Here is a 20151-nt window from a genome sequence, read left to right on the forward strand (position 1 = left end):
CAAAGACCCTGTAATTATATTTCGTAGTGTCTGTAGTTGAACAGACAGTATAGTAATTATAAAAAGGGTCACATTAATCTTAACAGCGAATTCGATTTGAACCCTTTACTATGTAGGTACATTCGGTATATATTTACACCATTTATTTTAAGGGGTTTTTTCGATCTGAAAATCTAAAACACATTTAGTGTACAGTACAACCAAATTAATAATGCGCATAGAAATCTTCGTCACTTCGGCAACGGTCGTAAGATACACATGATATTGACTCCTATTTGTTTATAACAAGGTGCAAAATGCAAGTGCATTGTTTAGGGCTCTTACGCTTCAATGATTCGGAATACGACAATTAGCGAAGATCTGCATGCGCATTATTAATTTGGTTGTACTGTACTACTTTTTTAATGAATATGATATCATCATCAATCGGATCCTTTTTACCACCCACATGCAAACTGTGGAATCAACTAGATTACAACATGGGGTTATTCAAGGGGCGGACCAACACATTCCTGAGAGGCCGGCAACGCATGCGGTTCCTTTGGTGTTGCAAATGATCACGGTGGTGATCAAAAGACTTAACATCAGGTGACCCGGCTGCTCGTTTGCTCGCTATTTTTTATTAAAAAAAAATTAATGGTATTCATCATTATTGATGGACACTTTGTGGACGTCCACAGTTGGACAAAGATCTTCGTTAATGAGCGCCACCATACCCGGATCTCAACCTCTAGCCGCTAATCTCTTTACCGCTGTTTACGTCGTCCATCCATTGTGCTGGAGGGCGCCCCGCACTACCCATTACTTACTTCTACTCGGTCTTCACTTTAAGATGTTTCGTCTCCAATGGCTATTGCCCCTACCACAGGAATGATCTGCCCACTGTCACTTCAGCTTGCTAATGGTTAGGGCTGTGTCAGTGACCTGGGTCCTCCTACGGATCTCCTCAGTAAATAGGAAAAATTATGTCCTTTGAATTTATTCAAGGTACTTATAGGTAAATAACTAGTGGCTACTTCTCGCGTCTCCACACACTGCAAAATCACAGCCGGCTCTCAGATTACATTATGGAATTAGGGTAACGAAGCTCCTTTAAATTGTGTTAACGGTAAATGAGTTAATAGGTGGGGTAGAAATTTACCCCACGTATGTAGTAGTAAAGGGTTATGGAAATATATCCTACTATATGTAAGTATAAGGTTTTATGTAGGGCCATCCAGAATTATTAACTTAATATTAATATGGAAGTGTTGAAGTATTGTAGTCGTATTTTTAAGGAAGACTTAAATTCACTGCTACTGAGAGTAACATTCAAAGTCAAAATACTCTGATAAAATCATAAAAACTTTTCGTAACGAATGGATTTTTTAATTGAGTGCCAAAGTTTTAATGCGAGTAACTTGTCAAAATGATAAAAAATAGACATTTTTTATTCCTTGCGTTACGAAGGGATTCAGTAATTGAGTACCAAGAGTAACTTCAAAAAACTTTTTTCATTAAGCCGACCAATTAATTTTTGAAAAATTTCATACGGAAAAGGTCTTGTCAGAATTATTTATTTAGTAAAATTTTCAGCTATTTGAGAAAAACCGGTCAAATGTGGGTCAGACTCGCACACGAAGGGTTCCGCTCTATCGTACAAGATTATATTGTACCTTTTATTTCTTTTTGTAATTTAAAATTTTAAAACTACACATTTTTATGGAAATCTGGCAAATTACAGACACTGATTTTCATAATCATAATCATTTATTTGCTCAAATGTAAGTTAGCATAGATTTTACAATTTATTTTAGTGTCACTACACTTGCCATGTAATGGCGTGCAAATATTTTACATTAGCAATGTAAACTACACTAAATAGTTTAAATGTACATTGAATATGCTCAAAATACCTTACACATTACAGTCATACTTAGGTAGGTATACATATACATAGTCATAAATAGGTCTGATTTCACAACACCATCATTAATGGTGTTTGTTTTTAGAACACTTACAAATTTTCATCGAGTTAGATAGAATTCAAATGATATTTAAACTACATTTTGAATGGAGAGTGCTTGGGCAGCTAGGGAAACTTCTCTTAAATTTCAGCTATTGTGTATAGACTCTTGATTTTCAGGTGCTATCGGTCTTATTGTATTATCGCTCTCATTAGACCCTAAGTCTTGCTCAATTGTTTCGTTCATTAAGGTGAAACGGGGCAAAATGGACGGGTGGTCACGGATAATTGATGTACACAAGGCCGGGGTGTTAGGCAAGCTTTTGATTATGAAAATAATCATGTTTGGTTGAGCCTCTTTGGAATTTTTAGCATAGCTTCTAAGAGTATTTCACCTTTTCTTGATAGAAATAGTAAACTAAATTAAGTATGGCAAATAGGTAATAAAGCCATATTGTCTATGGTTTAGTATAACTAAACCATAGATAATGAAGCCAATTGAAATTGTAGGGGTGCAATTTTAGTTTTATTATTAGATAGTTAACAGGCATTCTTTGAATAAGTATAAGATAAATAACGACATTAATAAATCGACATGATTTTTTTCGAGAGTGACATATATTTTTAATCCGGAAAATCAAGCAGTTCCCACGATATTTTCAATAACTCGAGATCATAATATACCTATCATAGAGATCGTGGGTGTCATAGTCCATACTAATATTATAAATGCGAAAGTGTGTCTGTCTGTCTGTTACGTTTTCACGGCCCAACCGCTGAACCGATTTTAATGTTCGGTACAGACTTGGAATACATCCCGAGGAAGGACATAGGCTACTTTTTATCCCGAAAAATCAAAGAGTTCCTTCGGGATTTAAAAAATCGATATCCACGCGGGCGAAGCCACGGGCATCCTCTAGTATTTATAATTTGTAAATAATAGAATCCAATATGATGCTCGCGGTTTTGCGTGATAATTTTTGGTTCCGTGTGTCGCATGTTTTACGGAGGCGCAATTGAAATCACGCCTTTGTGCCAAATGAGATTAGATAAACTTGGCGCAGCCTTCGACAGCTTCCAGGCAGATATATCATGCAGATACGATCTCTGCACATTTGTTACTCTGTCTGTAGCCCGTGTAATAAAGTCATTCATCGGGAAAAATTGTTGAGTTAAAGAAAAGAGACTGTTCTAATGTTATCGGAGTTAAATGTGCGTTTTAAGCAATTTAGATAGCATTTTGAGGAGTTCGGCATGCCTGAGATTCTCCGTAATATTTGAATTTAACTAGTGTGGTGGACTATGCTTAAACAAACATTTTGTAAGGTGACCGAACTCAGTAGTGAGTTGGCGATGGGTTGATAATCATGACTTGGCTGAGCTTGTATTAAGTACGCGACAGGTCGAGATGACAATCGGAGAATAACAGAGGGGGGGGGGGGGGGGGGTTACGCCACGCACACTTGCACGTCACCCGAGTTATCCCGTACGGGCTACCGGGGCGCTGTGCGGAATTGCGGGGCGTCTCCACCCCGATACTCGGCTATTTCCAACAAATACCGACATTCGCAGCACTTCTTAACATCTACAAATCCCCTAGAGCAAACAGAAACTCCACACTATTAGCAGTTATCACGTGTTTAACGCTATGGTTCCGTACCGCTATGTTGCGGTAATAAATAAAAGTGATACCATCTCGGTTTATGGACCGTTTCGCTTTCATTTCGCCCAACAGTCATTGTTATATTATTCCCTATATATAAATAAAATAGTTTTTCCAGTGATTTCGTTTGCGTCAATCTAGGCTATTGAAATAATTATTCGAACCGCTAGGATAAAGTCCTTCTGGCATCAGTTTCCCTTGCAATTTTAATATGGGGTATTTCCAAGTCAAGAGTGAAGTTCTGCCAAGCCCGTGCACTCCAGAAGCACATGCGTTGGTGTTTCATCAACCTCCATGCAGGTCCTACACAGAGGACCTGTGTCTTTTATATTTATCAAGTCGATATTGGGTTATGAGCAACCAAATAAACAGAAAAAATCTCCAAAAATATTCTCGTTCTATGTCCATTTTCACTTTTATACAGCCATAAAATATATTTTTTTCGGTAATACAATTAATCCGAGCATCGCCTCTAGATAATTTAACGACTTAAGATAATTCACGCCCGCGACTTTGCTTGAAGAATTTGTTTAGGGAATAAATGAGACATACTCATTTATTCCCTAAACAAATTCAAAACAAATTGTTATAGATTTTTCTAAAAATATGTAGTTTTAAAATTACAGGGCTCAAAGATTTGTATGAAATTTTTTAAGACCGCGTAACTATGAAACCGAATATTTTAACAGAAATCTGGAAAACCACAGACATAGATATTAGTTTCTAGAATATGTCTGCAAAATTTCATGGACTTTGGTTGCCTAATATTAAAATGAAATTGGAACTACGATTGTATGAAACGAGTGGAAACGAGTGACGGAGAGAGCCCTCTTAAAGATCCCAACGACTACCGGTTCTTCGAATAATATGCTTCATCCATTGCCACTTCAGCTTCGCCACCCGTTGAGCAATGTCGGTTACCTACTCTGGTTCTCCTACGGATCTCTCTTGGATCTCTTCATTCCCGATTTGATCATTAAAGAAACTCAATGTTGATTACCTAAATAAAAAGAAGATAGTTTTAGTGGAAAGTGCACTAACTAGTGGAAACCGTTATCTATCCATCTCGCTTTCTCGAGATGAAATACGGCGGATGCGCAGATGTGCATCGGATATCATAGTGACAAGTGTAACACGCAACGTTGTATACTTGCGTCTTGTTATGTGTAGTTAGACACTTAAACTGATTGTTATCCGTTTATCTAGCCAATTAGTTTGTTGGGTTAGGATCATTTTGCACTTTCGCGACGTGTCGTCGACTCTATCGTCATTGGAGTTCTTTTTCTGGATATACCTACTCATAGATCACGGAAGCTTAGAAGCTTCAGTGCTTGACGACCATAGTCTTCGAACAGTGAGTGTTCCCAGTGATGACGTATGGATCCGAGATATGGTCGCTAACTATGGGTCTCATAAGAAAGCTCACAGTCACTCAGGGAGCGCTCGATGCTTGGAGTTTATGTAATCAAATCAGAAATGATCAGATCCGTAAAAGAATCAGAGTAACCGACATAGCTCAAAGGGTTGCAACGCTAAAGTACATAAGCAGGGCAGGGTATATAATTCAAAAAACTTGTAGACTTTGAGGTCCCAACTCCCAAGGGGTGCTGAAATGGTGAACTCAGCTTGGCAGACCTTCCACTAGGTCAGCAGACGTCATCAGGAGCCGAGGCATCAAGAGCTGGATTCAAGCAACGCAAAACCACTGACTACAAGAAGGATGAGTTTATTGTATGCTCTTCTTAGACTTGGCTCCGTTTGGAACCCTCGTAGCTTTAGTTTTAAGTTTACGTAATTAATTATCACGACTAAATTATCACCTTAACAAATCTAACAATTGACTATCTATCAAAACGAGTACAATACGCAATTTGAATAAATGATTTGTTTTTTGACTTTGACTTGACCGTGTTGACTTGAAGTCCTTACAAGAGACCTTTGTCCAGCTGTGGACATCTGTCAGTTGACGATGATGATTGTTATTGTTATACACTCAATAATTTAAATCTAAGTTCGTGATTCCATATTTGTTTCCTGGTTAAAAATAGGTATACTAAGGCCAATTCTCCACAACTTAGCCTAGTTCTGTATACAGACATTAGCATTTATAGATCGTAATATAACTGCTATTGAAATGGTTCCATTAATCCTCATTGGCGCGGGCGCATTCGTAACGCTCAAACGCATTCACCTTTCATAAAAGAGCTCCGATTGCATCGTTTAATTTCACGCCTCTCGGCGAGATTGCGGCGTGGATGTTGTATTGATACTGATGATCTTTAATTTGCTCCTGTTATAGGGCAGGTATACACATATGGCGACGTCGCTGCGTCTTTTAACATGGTCTTAATGACTTGAAATCTTTAATCTATACTTACTCTAATCCAGAAAGTATGTCTGTCTGTCTGTCTGTCTGTCTGCTAGCTTGTCACAGCTCATCTGTTCAACCGATTTTGACGAAAGGTACAGAGATAGCTTGCTTCCCGGGGAAGGACGTGGGCTACATTTATCCTGGAAAGCAAAGATTTCCCACGGGATTCTAAAAAACCTTTTAAAATCCCGTGGGAAGCCGCGGGCATCATCTAGTATTTTATATTTCTAAAGTACTGAAACATTTAAAACATCATCTTATCTTTATGTAGTAGGCTAAATGTTAATATAGTTGGTAAGTTTGGGGATTGAGTTTTCGGGTTGGTAAGTTTTGAATGTATAGCGCGCGACAGATTGAGATGGCAACCGGGGTGTGGATGACCCGCACACCCGCACAGCCCCTGCGGGTGAGCGTGTGTACCGTGAGGGTGTGCGGGGCGTCCCCCCGCCTCATACCGATTGTCATCTCAACCTGTCGCGAACTATACACCCATTTCGATGTCAGTCAACCGTAGATACACGTTATTAACGGTATTTATAAGGCTCACACATCGACGCAATAAATCCAGGTGTTAACTGTAATAACTCAGGTAAGAGAATCTGTATAAATCGCTGATAATTCCCAATCGCTATCGGCAATGCTAATCGGCGAAATTATTTATATAAAGGGCTTTAACACGACAAGCCAATAAATACAACTATAACGACTGGCTCTTGCCCGCGGCTTTACGTCAAAATAATGATAATACTCCCTGATATTTTCCATAAGAAACCCATATTATGCAATGCGTAATGGATTTTTAATCGCGCTCGTCATACATGAAACTTATTATGATTTATATTTGGATTTTTTTGAAGTCTCAAAATTCAATTTAAAATTCAAAACATTAAAGAAATAACATCTCTCTCTAACATCGGCTTGGAAAGCAGGTTTTAAGGTTTTATCGAGAAGAATTAGCAAGATACTTTAAAAAATACACTCACGCATGCACACACGCACTTACGCACAGACACTCACACACACACACACTCACAGACAACACACACACACGAGGGGAGGGGGGGGGGGGGTTAGGGGTTGGTTTCTCCTAGTTTAGGGGCCAGGACTTCAGGAGAAGGTTACGTATAAATGTGAGCAAGTTTTGATAAATAAATATTCATTTCATTTCACTTTCATATAATTTCTACGAAGAATTCCTAATTTTATGCTGTTACAGTCTCGTATCGCCCACTAATTCACTTTATCTAGACAACGAACCCCGTCTATTTGTTGTGACGTGTTCCAACCCAATTTCTCGCGACCAAATATAGTACAATACTTCAGCCGGCAAACTAAACAGACTAATTAATTGCTCCTAATTTGATGTAACACGTAGAAGGGGCTTTTGACTTAATTTGGTTCGTTTGTATTAATTTAAATCGGATAAGTGGGCGCTGGGCGCGGAAAGGTTTCCCTTTGAAGTAGGCTGGAAATAGATTAGTCTAAGACCTAGGCACATTGAAACTAGTTTAGTGATTTTATTAATTACTAGATGAGCACAGGACTTGGAAATCCCTTGGAAAAGCTTTGATTTTCTGGGATAAAAAGTACCTTTTATCCGTCTCTGGGATGCAAGCTATCTCTGACCCTAGGTGATGAACTGCAACTTTAGGTTTTTGAAATTTAGTTTTATCCCGTGGGAACTCTATGATTTTTGGGAGAAAAGTACCTAAGCTACGTAATTATCTGCGATGCAAGCTATTCTGTACCTTTCGTCAAAATGTAAACGGATAGTTCGTAAAAAGCTAGCAGACAGGCAGACGATTTCACACATTAGGTTTAGAGAGAATCTACTGCGTGCAAAATCTCATCACCTGCCTATCAATATATATATATTTTTTTAATTTACTATTACATAAATCACTAAAATTTACTCTTCTCACACTAGTTCATGTGAGAAGAACCAAAATATATAATACCTATTTAATATTATACATATTACTATTATCGGTGGTATGTTCGTTTCTTATTTACATAAGTAATTAGTTTTCATTTCGAGTCATTAGTAAGTAGGTACATAACTCAAAAAGTTAAAGCACCACGCAGATTAATAAAAATAATGGCTCCGACCAACGTAATTTACTAGGAGAGCTTGAACAAAGAAAAAAGTATTTAAGTGGTCTTTTTGAAAGAGCGATATAGTCTAAGAAATTGTGGAAATAACTTCATCGAAATAAATGTGGTCAGTGATTTAAAAAAAATCTGCAAAATTAAAATAATACTTAAATATAAGAAATTCAAGTTTTTTTTATACTCTTTATTTCAAGGAGTTTTTTTCCGTTTGGAATATGTCACTCCGTAAGGCCACATTATACAACCACTTACTTGCGTAAGGCCTTCTTGTACAGCCGTAACAGAGCCCTAGCCTCATCCGACAGAGATTGGGATAGGGCACTGTTACAGCCGCCGACCTGGCGAAGAATGGGAAATCTAGAGAATATCTCCCATCTCTCCGCCTCGTTCCGAACACATTCCACCAATAAACGGTGTACGTCCATGAAATTCAAGTTATCGATACCTACATCTTGGGTTGGCTTATTATACGAAATAATAATATGCTTGAAAGCATTAATATCAAAGAATACGATTTTGATAGACAATCTTTTTATTAAAACAGGTGGTGGTAACCCGGGGTGAGACAGCTAGTGTACTTATAATTTTTAAAATTCGTATGTTTGTATTAATATGTATTTTGTATCTAAGATCCAACGCCCACAGCAAATTTTTGCAGCGACAGAGAAGCGAAACAAATGCAAAAAAGCCGCGATACAATAGCGATGCGTTACTGATCCATGTACATAATGCAAAAGCGATTAAGATCGTAGGCGATGGCACTAACCTTATTGTTTGTATTCTACACAAATTCTTGCTTCTATCTCTTAGGGTATAAGAAAAACTCGAGTTTCATAAAGAAATCCCAGGGTGAATTTTACTTAAAAAGCTAGGTTCTTTCGTTGAGCATAAAACCAGTATAAAAGTTGTGTTAGTTTTTGTGTAAAAATATCTTGAAAATGTGAAATTCATTCTTTAACTTCCATTTCGAATTATTATTTTAACAAGCTTTAGAAAGAAGCAAGGAAATAAAATGATCATTTCTTTTACTTACTTATACTTATTATAATGAGGAGAACTGACGGATTTCCGTAATTCTTTGGGTTAATAATTTCAAAAATACTTGGCAAAATTAGAAAAAGTATCACTAAAAGAATTAGTATTGGGCTCTGGAATCTTATTTGACTTGGACTATTATTTAAGTACACTTAGGTACTTACCTACGTACGAGTAGGTACATAAATCATGAACTTCGCTTGGTTGGTCTTACTAAAGGTGAGTAGGTAATAGAAACCTACTACTTATGTACTTTATGCTTATTTTGGCTGTATTTATGTACTTAAGATATAACTTTGAGGAAATATTTACATAATAATTCATGATACCGGGAAGAATATGATAAACTTAATAGGATCCTAAGACCGAACGTATCAGAAGTAGTTACTACCCATATTATTATTATAAAATGCGAATGAAATAAATGTGTTTGTTTGTTGATTTACTGATTTATTGGTTTGTCTTTCAATCGCATCGCAACGGAGCATGGATCGACGTAATTCTTGCATGCTTATCTAGTTAAAAACTAGCACCCCTATCGGCTAAAAAAACAATCATTAAAGGACAGCATCAATGTCAAAACATGGTTTTTGGCCAATCCCATTGGCTAAAACCATGTTTTGACATTGATGCTTCATTGATGATGTCCTTTAATGATTGATATATGTACTATTTTTAGCCGAAAGCCCCCCAGCCCGGCTAGCATGGGCAGTAGATAATAATTATATCCCCCGATTATATCCACTGATGTCTGGACATCAGTGGATATAATCCACTAGCCGCCATGCTAGCCGGGCTGGAGAGTGGCATTGGATACTTTTTATCCCGGAAAATCAAATAGTTCCCACGGGATCTTTAAAAACCTATATCCAGGCGAACGTTGTATCACCAAAGTCGTTGGTATCAGCTGGTACCTACATCTATATGTATACTAGTATTATAAATGCAAAAGTGAGTTTGTTTGTTTGTCCTTCCTTAACACCCTAACTAGGCAACCAATCGACTGGATTTTTTGCATATAGTTGAAAGGAAGGAGAGTATTATAGGCTACTTTTCATCCCGGAAAATCAATGAGTTTCCGCGGGCTTTTTAAAAACATGAATCCACGCGAACAAAGTCGCGGGCATCAGCTAGTTATAAATGAATCATAAAGTTTTATTTTATGACCCCTCATGGTTTAACACGTAAAGAAGAAATTACGACAATTATTCGCATACGTTTCAAGACCGGTCCTGAAGGGAATACTTTCTGTAATGTTATCCTTTGTAACAACTTTAACCCACTTTTGAAAACGGGTTATTACGAGTTGTTAACGACGTTTTCCTGAATGGCTTTGATATGCCGCTGTACATTGACCTAAATGAGTCCTATAGGAGAGCTATTTCAAAAAAAACCGTGTTTTAAGAAGCTGTAATTAGTATGACACTGGGCATTAAATTATAAGCAAATTATCATACCGATGTTATAAATACGAAAGTGTGTTGGTCTGTTGATTTGTCATCCAATCACGCAGCAACAGAGTAACGGATCGACGTGATTTTTTGCATAGGTATCATAAAAGACCTGAAAAATGACATAGTGTATCTAAGTTATTCCGAAAAATCGAAGAGGCATATTTTATCCCGGAAAATTAAAGAGTTCTCACGAATTAGGGCTGATTTTTCGTCGAATAACTTTTATTTGAAGAAATAACAAGCTTGACATTTTTACTATAGGAAATATGTCAAAACGTAAATCTCTGCTCTAAATCAGTACAACAGAATTTATTAGTTAAAATGCCACAAGATTACTTAATAAAAATAAATGCGTTTTGCGTTCAAATAAAAAGTTAATAATAGGTATACACAGATTATGATTTCACATATTTGAAGTGCTAGTCAAGAAGTTTTACTCAATAATTACAATGTGGTTGACCCGCTAAAGGTCAAATAGTTTATACAAAAAACGTATGATGTCAACTATCACGGATTATATTATTCAAAGATGGTTAGAGTAACGGTGCTATGACGTACCTATGACTTAACTACTTATAAAGGACTTACCACATAGACTGAATTTTAGATGGCTCAAACACTGAGACTACCATGTAGGTCTAATGCGTCACTTTCCAAGTTGTAAGAACATTTTGACTCAGGTGGTTCTATGGTAGCCCTATTTTTCTTTAATGTCACATCTCCAAAAGCTAATATTTGACATATCTTCGATGGATCAACCCTTAGTTCTCTCACTCTTGTTCACTCTGTCTAAGCTATCTAGCATTTTATATTATCTTATGAACTAAAGTATCGCGTAGTAATGGAGACAGACTGATGAAATACAATATTTTATAGTACAACTAGCTGATGCCCGCGACTTCGTTCGCGTGGATGTAGGTTTTTTAAAAATCCCGTGGGAACTCTTTGATTTTCCGGGATAAAAAGTAGCCTATGTGCTAATCCAGGGTATAATCTATCTCCATTCTAAATTTCAGCCCAATCCGTCCAGTAGTTTTTGCGTGAAGAAGTAACAAACATACACACACACATACACACAAACTTTCGCCTTTATAATATTAGTGTGAAGTGTGATAGTTTGAAGTGTGAAGTGTGATATTTTAACATAGTCGCGAATTACAATGGTTTACTAAAGATTTCTATTAGCTTACATGAGTTACATGTACCATTTTGCATACACTATTTTAGCAAAATTGTAAACTTTAATATTATAATAATTACAGGATTCGCACAATTAACTGCCTGCCACTAAATTAATTATATTTACTGTAAGATGAGTATCAGATAACTTACTGACTTCACGCGTTATAAATTTTAATATATAAAAGAAACATCTTCTTTAGTAATAAAATGAAAATTATTAGCATTAAGGTAAAACCTTTCCTCTAATAAATTTCCAATATTTATAACTTCCACGCTATGAGGAAGAACCCCGCCGTTACAATCATATAATTCAACTTAAATACGCCTTAGGGTTGTCGCACACCAGGTATCTTTAAAATAAGAGTGAATAGGCATTTTCTAGGCAAACGCATCGCATCTTATGCCACATCATAACATTTCATGAGGTATGATTGCGGGCAAGCGTGTGCCTATGTGAATTTAAAAAAATAACACAGTCCTTTATTGTAGAAGAAAAATCTAATCACAACTCATTTTGCTTGCTACCTCAGTACGTTTAGAAGCCTGCAGCATGATAGTTTCCGTGGTTTATTATTTCTGTATTTTTCAACTTACTTAATCTATTCTTGCGCTTTGTGTAGAAAAGTTATTATCAAATGCTTTTTAATTCTTTATTAAAATAAAATAATACTTGTGCAATATGAGTAGCTTTGTTTAATATAACAAAGCCTACGAGGTACATACAGTTAGCAAATAAGCGATTTTTAAACATTTTAGTAATAAAAGGAGGAATAGAATTCATGCGCTGGACCAACCTATAAAACGCATATGCTTTTCATGCGTTGGTTCTGCGCCCGATCTCTTTCCGGCCGTGTCGAATTACCGTCCCATCAGACTAAGAGACTGGTGTCAACCCTAACAATTTTGCAACGTTGCGCTATTCACCGTACAAACTCAAAGACCTAATCATGTTCTGTTTTTCTGCGTATAGACGTGCGCAAGTCATCACGACTAATTTAAAAAAAAAAACTATAATTCGAACATAAGTTTATTGTATTGAATTGATATAATGCAGTTTTTCTTTCATTAGATACATAATCGGAAATTAATATCTAAGTTGAAAAAAATAAAATTACATATGTACGAAATATGCATCACTGATTCGTAATCAATTGCATGAATTAGATAAAAGGTACCTACTGCTAAATAATTCATCAGAAATGACTTGTTTTAATAAAATATTCAGGCTCGAACATAGTTAAAGACCTGGAGAGTAACATGGGCGACTTTTATCCCGGAAAATCAAAGAATTCCCTCGGGATCTTTGAAAATCTGAATAAAGGCGGAATAATCTATACTTATATTATGTGTCTGTCTGTCCGTCTGCTAGCTTTTACGGCCCACCGATTTTGATGAAAGCTATAGAGTTAGCTTACATCCCGGGTATGGACATAGGCTACTTTTTATCCCGGAAAATTAAAGACTTCCTACGGGATTCTTAAAGGCCCATCTTTGGTACAGAGGTAGGTAACTTATGTCCCGGAAATTGACATAGGTAACACTTTATGCGGGAAAAGTAAAGAGCAATAGATTTTAAATAATAATTTAATAATAAGTGAATTTACGCAGGTTGTAAGTAAATAAAAAGTACCAGGAGTATAATTGATATATGAATTAATTGGAGATTCTGTGCATGGTGATTAAACACGCAAACTAACAAATAACTTTATTCAGAAAATAACGTTACAGTGTAAATACCTTGCGGTTTGACTTTATTTATTTAATCTCACCACACAGAAGCTTACGAACAAATACACTCTTCATTGTACAATCCTCCACGTAGAATTATTTTTTAATTTTCTGCACATGAAAATCGGCTTTATGCTAGTAGCTTATAAAGCTGTTTTTTATGTAAGGGTTATGTAAAAATATGGTTTGATCGTCTTAATTGATACTCGTGTTGTTTTTTGTCGGTATGCACGTGGACTTTCATTAATAAGGGTTCCGTTTTGAAATTTCAAAACCTAAAGTCATTAGTGATTTTACTTCTTACTTTAAACTTTAACTTTATAGCTGCTGTAATGTCTGTCTGTCTGTTAGTTTTTCACGGCCCATCCCTGTAACCTCTTTTGACGAAAGAAACAAAAATAGCTTGCATCCCAGGCATGGACATAGGCCACTTTTCCCTTGAAATATCAAAGAGTTGTTACGAATTTTTAAAATCACATATATAATAATGGTACGGAACCCTTCGCGTGCGAGTCCGACTCGCACTTCACCGATTTTTTGATCGTGCCGATGATTCGCTCCCACTGTGTACGAAAATTAATTGGCGATGCCCAAATATAAATGAAATCATTCCGTTATGTCCATTGTGATCCCGATTTGCACTGACCGCATCATTATATTGTTTGTTTTATTTATTTCTTTACTAGAGGATGCCCGCGAATTCGTCCGCGTGGATTTAGGTTTTTAAAGATCCCGTGGGAACTGTTTGATTTTCCGGGATAAAAAGTTGCCTATGTCAATTACGGGGACGCAAGCTACCTCGGTACCTTTAATACAAATCGGTTAAACGGACACGTTTTGGGGATCCCGTGGGCACTCTTCGATTTTCTTGGATAAAAAGTAGCCTATGTCCGTCCCCGGGACATAAGCTAACCCTGTACCAAATTTCGTCAGAATCGGTTACACTGTTGGGCCTTGAAAAGGTAGCAGACAGACAGACCTACAGACCGACAGACAGACAGACACACTTTCGCATTTTTTATTGTTATTGTTAATTATATTGTTAACTTTTAAATAATAAAATATATTTCACATTTTGTTTTAGCTTGCAAGTAAAAGATTCCGGGTAAGGGTATTCGGGTTTCGGGTATTATTATATGGTGAGCGGCTGAACTTTCAGTAGCCCATAACATCGTGTAGTGAATTGATAATATTGTAATTTACTATGATTTCAAAAGAGCAATTGCTGAGTTTCTTATCGACTCTTCTCAGTAGAAGTTACTTTTCGTATCGGTGGCAGATTCACAAACGTAGAGACCACGGAAATCCTCCTTATTATTATTACTAATTCTGTGGTCTACTAGTGCTACTAGAGACTAGTCACTGCCCAATGCCTATACCATAAATCCAAAAGTTTGTTTGTTTGCTTTTTTTTGTTGGATTTATTGCACTTTTACACTATTGCGTAATTTTTTGCACTGATACAAGTAAAAACCTGGACACACATAATAATTTTATACCCAAAAATCAAAGATTTGATTGACAAGATTTATAAAATCCTAAGTCCACGCGGACGATGCCGCGGGATCAGCTAGTTGCCATATAAATAAATTATTTTTGATTTGATTTGTCGTAGTATTATAGCAGAACTATTACGAATATCAGAAGATGGTTGATAATTGATGATGATGATGAGTAGCAGAATTAATAGTATTAGTAATTAGTAAGTGTATTAGTAGGTAGGTATAGACACAAATATAGTAACTGAAGTTAGTTTAATTACGAGACACAGCCTCAAAGCCGCATCGGAGTTATGTTGACTGTGGACGCTACATTCTGTCGCCGCATGCGGTTTGGATTCCGCTAATTGATACTACCACGGGTCTGTTTCCAGATATCATTATTAAATTAAGTTTACCAGGAAACCCTAATGTGTGAACTAAATTTAAATTTTATGAATATAGGTATTTTCAGCTTATTTTAAACTACTCTTTGAGCATTTCAGCAATGAATGTTTATGAATTTGTTAGTGATTCCCTCAAATTGTTAGCGTTTTAGGTTTAATTATGTAGATTGATTTTAATCTAGTTTGTAACGATGGGGCTAGCATATATGCCTTTAATAAAATACTTATTTAAAAAAAAAAATTAGTAAACTACTAGCTGACGCCCGCGACTTCGTCCGCGTGGATTTAGGTTTTTCAAAATCCCCTGGGAACTCTTTGATTTTCCGGGATGAAAAGTAGCCTATGTGCTAATCCAGGATATTATCTATCTCCATTTCGAATTTAAGCCAAATCCGTTCAGTAGTTTTTGTGTGAAGGAGTAACAAACATAGACACACACATATACACACATACACACAAACTTTCGCCTTTATAATATTAGTGTGAAGTGTGATTTCAAAAAAAATATCTGAATAATGTGTATGGAAAATCTAAATTCTGTGAAATTACGACAATCACAGACAACAATTACCGAATTTTTGTTCGTGTAAATTAGCGATCGAGTAAATCAAATGAGAACCCCTAGTGAGAGCCATTAGAGCTAGCCTCCGTCCTTGGTATTTAACGGTAACCAGGATCTTAATAGCTACTGGTTTTGACGCGTCGAATTATTGCCAGCCTGCGAGGAATGGCTTGCCCACCAGTTTAGAGCTAAATATTTCTTACACTGCCTATATTATCTAGGTAGGTACATCTAATATGTATAGAGAGATACCTGAATTAAAGGAGAGGTGATTACGATGAGGGGTCTCTCCGTCACTCGCTCCATACAAACGTAGTTCGTCCCTCATTTGAATACTAACCAATCATACTCAATGGAATTTTGTAGAAACGTTCCGGAATATCTATGCCTGTGGTTTTCCAGATTTCCGTTAAAATATTCGGTTCCAAAGTTACGCGGTCTTAAAAATTCACATTCAAATCTTTGAGCCCCTGTAATTTTAAAACTACATATTTTTAGATAAATCTAAAACACCACGACATTCAAGGACGAAGTTAATAATAATAATAATCAATCCATCTGTAAACTGATAAGATTTATTTAGCAATGTTATTATTTGTCAAAACCCCATATTTGACAAAAATAACAAAGTTGCTAAGTAACCAATCGACAGATAACAGATAGATTGATTTTATCTATCTAAAAAATTACCTCATTTCATTTCATCTCCCTTTTAATTCATTATAATAATATTAGTAACGACTAATTAAGGTAATAATTTTCAATCTTTGTAAGATTTCGTTTCGGGGTTTTTTTACAGGTTAGCTAAGCTACATATGAAAAGTTTTCACACGGTTTTTCACACGCTACCTGTGAAATAGCCATAGAACTTTCAAATGCGTACCTAATAACCCTAAAAATAGTCATAGGCGTAGAATATAATCTAGTCTAACACCGTTTATACAGAAGGCTTTGTGCGGAAATGGTTATATAACGCACATAACGTAGCTTATTGTTACGTAGAATGCCTATTAGGTACTTGCCTGTTATTTCCTTCTTAGACAATGTGTGGAAGTTTCATGCCCTGTTACGGATGTTTATTGCCTTGCGTTTGTGCGGATATAAGAACTTATTGGACCACTTATCATCAAAAGAAACATCAGTGTGCTATATAGAGTGTAAAAGATGCTTCTGGGTAATGATTTTTATAAAAAGATTACTAGGCATACTAAACTTGACCCCTTTGCCAATCCAACTAAACGTACAACTTGTTTTATTTATTATAGATATAGGCATAACTACGATCATCGCCTGATAAGAAGTGATGATTGTGGTCTAAGATGGAACTTGTTTGACAATTTTTCCGACATTTTGCACGATAAATCAAAAACTATTATGCATAAAAATAATTAAAAATATGTTTAAGAATATACAGGTAAAGCCCTTTTATATTATGTATGATACCCCACTTGGTATAGTTATCTTACTTTGGAAATTGAAACACATTTTAATTTTTTAATGATGTAACCACAAATTCGTGGTTTTCAGATTTATTCCTGTATTTATGCTATATGACCTACCTACCTGCCTTTCATGATTCTAGGTCAACGGGAAGTACCCTATAGGTTTCTTGACAGACAGACAGACAGACAACAAAGTGATCCTATAACGGTTCCGTTTTTCCTTTTGAGGTACGGAACCCTAAAAATTACAATGCTCAAATTCTAAGCTAAGATTTCCTAATAAATAACAAGGTAGGCACTTATTTTTTATGACAACCTAATATTACAAGATTTCCTTCCAAATTAATAAAAATTGTTGGCATATTTGGGGCATGTCGTATTTAACCCTAAATAAGTTTTTTTGACGACTCTTTGTTTTCGATACACCCGGATGAATACGGATCGCAATTTTTGGCGGTTGTTTAATATTTCGTAATAACAATGGCCGACTTTATTTGTTAACTTCTTTGTTTAAAACAGTCATTGTGTGTTTGAGAAAATTCGTTCTTTGTTACGTAAAATATTTTTTTTAGGAAATTCTGTTACATCTCGCATAGACGAGGGTTAGTTAGGTACACGTTTTCCAATTTGTTGGTTCCGGAATGTTTTGCGTATTGGTCCGCCAATATACGAGACATGCCCCGAAAAGTCTTCCAACAAATATCTGGTCGTTTGTTTCAAAATTGTAAAAGGTGTAGGTATATCATTGTAGCGGTAATAAAGACAAAACACCCATTTTTAGGGTTCCGTACCTCAAAAGGAAAACGAAACCCTTATAGGATCACTGTGTTGTCTGTCTGTGTGTCTTTAATCATTTATGTGTGAAAGTCAATCATTTATTTTTAAACCATTTCTACAAAACTGTTTGTTCTATAGCAGCTTGAATTTTTTGATACATGCCTTACTAAAATTCCTCCGAGTTCTATGAAAACAAGTGTAAATTAAAAATTTGTAACACCCCCCCACAAGTGAAGGTTACAGTAACTAGAAAAGAGCTGATAACTTTCAAACGGCTGAACCGATTTTCTTGGATTATAGCTAAGAACACTCTCGATCAAGCCACCTTTCATTAGTTTAGGAGCTACGATGCCACAGACAGATACACAGATACACACGTCAAACTTATAACACCCCTCTTTTTGGGTCGGGGGTTAAAAATAGAGATGGTTTCATTATAAAATGATGTCTAATGCCTACAATTTCTTTCATTGATGGACGTCTTGTCAACTAGGCATTTTCCTTTCTTTATCTGTCCCTTTCTTATCCGGTTTTTTTTTCATTACTAGTTTCGACCATATATTACAGTAAATAAGGCTGAGTTATCACAAATATTCGACTTCTTTGAATTTTTTCAAATGCAGTTTTTCTTTATTTACCTTTTGAATGTATACAGCAAAAGTACTTGTGGTAACTTTAATGAATGAACCTCGTGGTTTCATACATTATGCAACATAATGCGTAAGTGAGTACAATACGCATCGTGTTATCGCACTTTCCCTTTTACCAATCTACGATAGTTCATGTTTTGAATCGTAATAACTTCATTTACATATATGATATAGTCTGGCCCATTGTCTACATTCATATTTGGATATAGGGATTACTAATTATGCTTTTGTCGATTGATTGATTTTATAGATTATAAATTATAGTATTTTATAGATGTTATAGGTACATTTTTAACCCCCGATCCAAAACGAGGGGTGTTATGACGTGTGTACCTGTCTGTGGCATCGTAGCTCCTAAACTAATGAACTATTTTAATATTTAGTTTTTTTTTTGTTTAAAAGCTGGCTTGATCGAGAGTGTTCTTAGCTATAATCCAAGAAAATCGGTACAGCCGTTTGAAAGTTATCAGCTCTTTTCTAGTTACTGTAACCTTCACTTGTCGGGGGTGTGATAACTTTTTAATTTACACTTGTTTATTTATTTAAATTACAAGCTTTTGACTGTGATCTCACCTGATGGTAAGTGATGATGCAATTTGAGTTGGTAGTGGAGTGTGGACTAACTTGGAAAGGGACATGGCAGTTTTATTAAAGCTATTTTTAACACAGATAACCAGAATATTTCATTCTACCTATTTACTACCTTTGTAATTACCTGTAGCCCAAAAAGTGGTTACCAAGTACAAAACCACTTAACAGGGCTCTCTCCGTCACTCGTTTCATTCAATCGTAGTTCCAATTTCATTTGAATATTAAGCAACCAAAGTCCATGAAATTTTGCAGACATATTCTAGAAACTAATATCTGTGTCTGTGGTGTTTTAGATTTTTCTAAAAATATGTAGTTTTAAAATTACAGGGGCTCAAAGATTTGTATGTCAATTTTCAAGACCGTGTAACTTTGAAACCGAATATTTTAACAGAAATCTGGAAAACCACAGACATAGATATTAGTTTCTAGAATATGTCTGCAAAATTTCATGGACTTTGGTTGCTTAATATTCAAATGAAATTGGAACTACGATTGAATGAAATGAGTGACGGAGAGAGCCCTCTTAACGTCAAAGTGCTCCTTTGAATGAAAGGTCTTGTTCATAATATTATGTTCATATATTATTACATTACCTATGTTGGAAGAAACTCCGGTAAACATGAAAGCCGCCCTCATCAAAGTGTGCCTAAATCCTGTACATAATAACATATAATACGAGACTCCTTACAGCTTAGGGAGTAAGATGGGTTCAAGGATCTACTAAACCTTAAGTCTTATGTCTTACTGTAAATTA

General features: G+C 36.0%; 1 protein-coding gene and 1 long non-coding RNA gene across 3 annotated transcripts in view; both read left to right on the top strand.

Moving 5' to 3' along the window:
• Window positions 1-20151, top strand: part of LOC123870299 (serine proteinase stubble) — a 148274-nt gene that overhangs the window by 114512 nt on the left and 13611 nt on the right. The gene's annotated exons all lie outside the window — the stretch shown is intronic.
• LOC123870312 lies at window positions 2657-10679 on the top strand. The gene is made up of 2 exons (XR_006797050.1): window positions 2657-2686; window positions 10604-10679. It is a non-coding gene; the product is annotated as an uncharacterized LOC123870312 (long non-coding RNA).

This window comes from Maniola jurtina, chromosome 12 (assembly GCF_905333055.1).
Source record: "Maniola jurtina chromosome 12, ilManJurt1.1, whole genome shotgun sequence".
Taxonomy (NCBI): Eukaryota; Metazoa; Arthropoda; class Insecta; order Lepidoptera; family Nymphalidae; genus Maniola; species Maniola jurtina.